The 5,000-nt window shown below is 53.4% G+C and overlaps 1 non-coding gene across 1 annotated transcript in view; it reads left to right on the top strand.

Annotated features, from left to right (window-relative positions):
- Positions 1–4,018: 4,018 nt before the first annotated feature.
- LOC126148072 (small subunit ribosomal RNA) overlaps positions 4,019–5,000 on the top strand; it is a 1,909-nt gene continuing 927 nt past the window's right edge. The window contains exon 1 of the ribosomal RNA XR_007530389.1: positions 4,019–5,000. This exon is cut by the window's right edge and continues 927 nt beyond it. This is a non-coding gene — a ribosomal RNA (small subunit ribosomal RNA).

The following is a 5,000-nucleotide window of genomic DNA, read 5'->3' on the forward strand; positions in this document are numbered from 1 at the left end:
AAAATACCGCCACCTGCAGGTCCCCCGCAACATGACCTGCTGCACCGATGATACCGCCATCTATGAGACGCCACGCCGACTACGACATCGCTAGGTCCCACAGTGCCCATTTTCCGACGCCACCCACAAACCCTGCATCATCTGCCCACCACAGGAGCCCCAACGCCTGTGCCTGCGTCGCACGAAGTCGTCGACCGACAATCGCTCCACCCGCACCCGCACGTGCCCCACCCCAACCGCCCAAATCGCAACTCCAGCGGATGAACGGCGGACTCTTCCCGCACTCGTAACGTGCAATCCGCCCCTATATCTTGCGTTTCATGAAGAGTTATATCGAATATGCCATATTCCCGCTGTCCCTATACATGCTGTAAGTAGCTCGCTTGCTACAGCAGCAGCAGCAGCAGCACCACCTCCGCGCGCTTCCCTGGGGGCACTGAACCGCAGGATGCGAGACCCCACGCCCAGTGGCAAACAGGGTTCCTCTCAGAATATAGGCGGTCCCTACCCCTCACAACGATGACGGTGGGAGGGCCGTTTTACGAGACCATTTCCTGCGGTGCCAACGCTGTCGTAGAGCCGATACTCCATCTTTGGTACAAGGCAATCATTCCGCTGTAAATCAGTACGTCACTCGTAGTTCAGTCACCTCACAGCACTGCTCAGTAAACTATGCAGGCCCACATAGATAGATTATGATAGATTATATACGCAAATGCCCCTATACATGCTGAACGTCCGTACACACAAAATGAACCACACGTCAGCCACACACTCTATCACACACTACTCTCTGCCTGTAACAGACACAGATACAACTACTAAGCACCAGCATGGACCAACGTCCGGTGCATCCTATCCGCCACAGTACACCAACTACGCTATGATAACCAGACCGGGAGGTCCAATCATAAAACAGAATACCCCACTCGTCCGACAACCACAATTGCTCAGAGAAGCCACCAACACCCACACATGTCCTACACAGGGGTGCACCCATCACCACCACACTGCCTCGTCTTACAGCACAAACACACTGGCAGGAATGAAACACACAGGTCTGCCGCAACCACAGACACGGCTCGCCCCCTCTCACTGGCGAAAAGCGCATCCCGACGTGACATAACTCCTTTGACACACTGACGCTGCCTCGGGCATCCACGTCCTACGGTCGATATCAACGAACCTCCCCCCCCCCCTCCCCCCCACAACACGCCATCCCATACCACATTGTGTACCGTACCCAAACCTAACGTGTACTGTACTACAACGCAATGTGTACCATAACACAACCCAGTTTGTACCTTAACCTAACCTATGTCACCTTAACCTAACCTATGTCACCTTAACCTAACCTATGTCACCTTAACCTAACCTATGTCACCTTAACCTAACCTATGTCACCTTAACCTAACCTATGTCACCTTAACCTAACCTATGTCACCTTAACCTAACCTATGTCACCTTAACCTAACCCATCTTGCACCTTAACCTAACCCATCTTGCACCTTAACCTAACCCATCTTGCACCTTAACCTAACCCATCTTGCACCTTAACCTAACCCATCTTGCACCTTAACCTAACCTATGTTGCACCTTAACCTAACCTGTGTTGCACCTTAACCTACCTCAATTTGCACCGCAATGTAACGCAATTTGCACCGCAATGTAACGCAATTTGCACCGCAATGTAACGCAATTTGCACCGCAATGTAACGCAATTTGCACCGCAATGTAACGCAATTTGCACCGCAATGTAACGCAATTTGCACCGCAATGTAACGCAATTTGCACCGCAATGTAACGCAATTTGCACCGCAATGTAACGCAATTTGCACCGCAATGTAACTCAATTTGCACCGCAATGTAACTCAATTTGCACCGCAATGTAACTCAATTTGCACCGCAATGTAACTCAATTTGCACCGCAATGTAACTCAATTTGCACCGCAATGTAACTCAATTTGCACCGCAATGTAACTCAATTTGCACCGCAATGTAACTCAATTTGCACCGCAATGTAACTCAATTTGCACCGCAATGTAACTCAATTTGCACCGCAATGTAACTCAATTTGCACCGCAATGTAACTCAATTTGCACCGCAATGTAATGCAATTTGCACCGCAATGTAATGCAATTTGTACCGCAATCTACCCCCACATTGTGCCTTAACCTAACCCACATTGTGCCTTAACCTAACCCACATTGTGCCTTAACCTAACCCACGTTGTGCCTTAACCTAACCCACGTTGTGCCTTAACCTAACCCACGTTGTGCCTTAACCTAACCCAAGTTGTGCCTTAACCTAACCCAAGTTGTGCCTTAACCTAACCCAAGTTGTGCCTTAACCTAACCCAAGTTGTGCCTTAACCTAACCCAAGTTGTGCCTTAACCTAACCCAAGTTGTGCCTTAACCTAACCCAAGTTGTGCCTTAACCTAACCCAAGTTGTGCCTTAACCTAACCCAAGTTGTGCCTTAACCTAACCCAAGTTGTGCCTTAACCTAACCCAAGTTGTGCCTTAACCTAACCCAAGTTGTGCCTTAACCTAACCCAAGTTGTGCCTTAACCTAACCCAAGTTGTGCCTTAACCTAACCCAAGTTGTGCCTTACCCTGCTCTGTAATTGGCATATGACACGTTACATTAATGTATTGTCCAACCGCAACCCGCTCAGAATGTTGTGTACACAGCTACGTGTCATCTCCCCATAACAGCTGCATTGCAGTGTGGTACGCCATAGAGACGTGTGGGAGTAATGGACGCAGTGGATGGCGATCAGCATGAGCCGTCTGTTCATGTAGTGGCGCGTGTATGCAGACGTAGTAGTCTCTTCTCACACAATGTGATAGCACGGTGCCCCGCGTTCCACATCTGCGACATGCTACAGAGGCCGGTTGACAGTTGGTCGCGCAATGGACATCGCATACGTACGGGGGCACCTTCCACGTGCCCTCTAGTCGGGCACATTTTGTTGCGTGGATGTGAGCGGATGTAGTGTGTCTTGACACCTGACAGGCAGGCATGCAATAATAGTTGACTTTGCAAACGGGGATGGACGTGTACGTTTACTGGTGACGTTACGCAAATGAACAACTGGTAACCCGTTGTGGTGCGGTTGTCCTTGCTGGAGGTACATCTGTGAGGGCAACGATCGGTACAGCTACGAAGCGGTCCCCACCATACCAACGAACGTGAATGTGAATCTGGGTGTGAAGCGATACGCGGCTGTGGGTGGGTGGGACTGTCCCCGGCCGGTGAGGGGGGGCCGCCCGGCGTGCTGGCCGCGCGGTGCGTGGGCGCACGCGCTACAGCCGGCTGGTGGGGGCGCCCAGTGGCAGGCGCGCCGGCCGACGGACGCGGCAGGCGGCGCAGCTGCGCGCCGGGGCACCCTGCGCGCGGCGCCGTGCAGCCAAAGTGGGTCCTCGCCGGCCCGGTGCGAAGCGCGGTGGACATCTGCAGTGTGCTGGTCCGATTGAGGACTGTGTGCGTTGAGGATGCGCCGCCGCCCGGCACTCGGCGCCGCGACGCCGTCTGCTGCTCGGTCGCCCCAGCGGTTCTCGCTGGTGGTTTGTATCGCAGTTGTGCAGACGTGTTGGCACGTGCGCTGTGCTGGGAGAGTTCGCTTCGGCACCCACGTGGGGCCTTTGCCCTTCTGTGGCGCTGGCGTTGGAGCTGCCGGTCACCGTAGGTGGCGCGTGTTGTCTCCCGCCGGCAATGCCACGACAGCACGCTCCCGGGCCTCTGTCGGCAGCGGCAAGCTCAGTTGGGAGCACGGGTGGTCGCACCTAAAGCGTCTACTCGCCTAACTCCGGGCGATTGCGCCTCTCTCGAACCCGACCAAGTACTTAGGACGGCGCTGCGCGCCGCCGGGACCTGAGAGGGTTTCGAGGTGTATTGTGCAGGGGAGCTCAGCCTCCTCCTGTTTGCAGAATAATTGAGCGGACGCTTGCGTGTTCGCGCGGGCCCCTGGGACACACTCCCGGGCGGCCGGCTGCTCAGCTCTAGTTGACGCAGCTCCCTGGTTGATCCTGCCAGTAGTCATATGCTTGTCTCAAAGATTAAGCCATGCATGTCTCAGTACAAGCCGCATTAAGGTGAAACCGCGAATGGCTCATTAAATCAGTTATGGTTCCTTAGATCGTACCCACGTTACTTGGATAACTGTGGTAATTCTAGAGCTAATACATGCAAACAGAGTCCCGACCAGAGATGGAAGGGACGCTTTTATTAGATCAAAACCAATCGGTCGGCTCGTCCGGTCCGTTTGCCTTGGTGACTCTGAATAACTTTGGGCTGATCGCACGGTCCTCGTACCGGCGACGCATCTTTCAAATGTCTGCCTTATCAACTGTCGATGGTAGGTTCTGCGCCTACCATGGTTGTAACGGGTAACGGGGAATCAGGGTTCGATTCCGGAGAGGGAGCCTGAGAAACGGCTACCACATCCAAGGAAGGCAGCAGGCGCGCAAATTACCCACTCCCGGCACGGGGAGGTAGTGACGAAAAATAACGATACGGGACTCATCCGAGGCCCCGTAATCGGAATGAGTACACTTTAAATCCTTTAACGAGTATCTATTGGAGGGCAAGTCTGGTGCCAGCAGCCGCGGTAATTCCAGCTCCAATAGCGTATATTAAAGTTGTTGCGGTTAAAAAGCTCGTAGTTGGATTTGTGTCCCACGCTGTTGGTTCACCGCCCGTCGGTGTTTAACTGGCATGTATCGTGGGACGTCCTGCCGGTGGGGCGAGCCGAAGGCGTGCGACCGCCTCGTGCGTGTTCGTGCGTCCCGAGGCGGACCCCGTTGAAATCCTACCAAGGTGCTCTTTATTGAGTGTCTGGGTGGGCCGGCACGTTTACTTTGAACAAATTAGAGTGCTTAAAGCAGGCAAGCCCGCCTGAATACTGTGTGCATGGAATAATGGAATAGGACCTCGGTTCTATTTTGTTGGTTTTCGGAACCCGAGGTAATGATTAATAGGGACAGGCGGGGGCATTC

The sequence above is a fragment of the Schistocerca cancellata genome, unplaced genomic scaffold (genome assembly GCF_023864275.1).
Source record: "Schistocerca cancellata isolate TAMUIC-IGC-003103 unplaced genomic scaffold, iqSchCanc2.1 HiC_scaffold_878, whole genome shotgun sequence".
NCBI classification, from domain to species: Eukaryota; Metazoa; Arthropoda; class Insecta; order Orthoptera; family Acrididae; genus Schistocerca; species Schistocerca cancellata.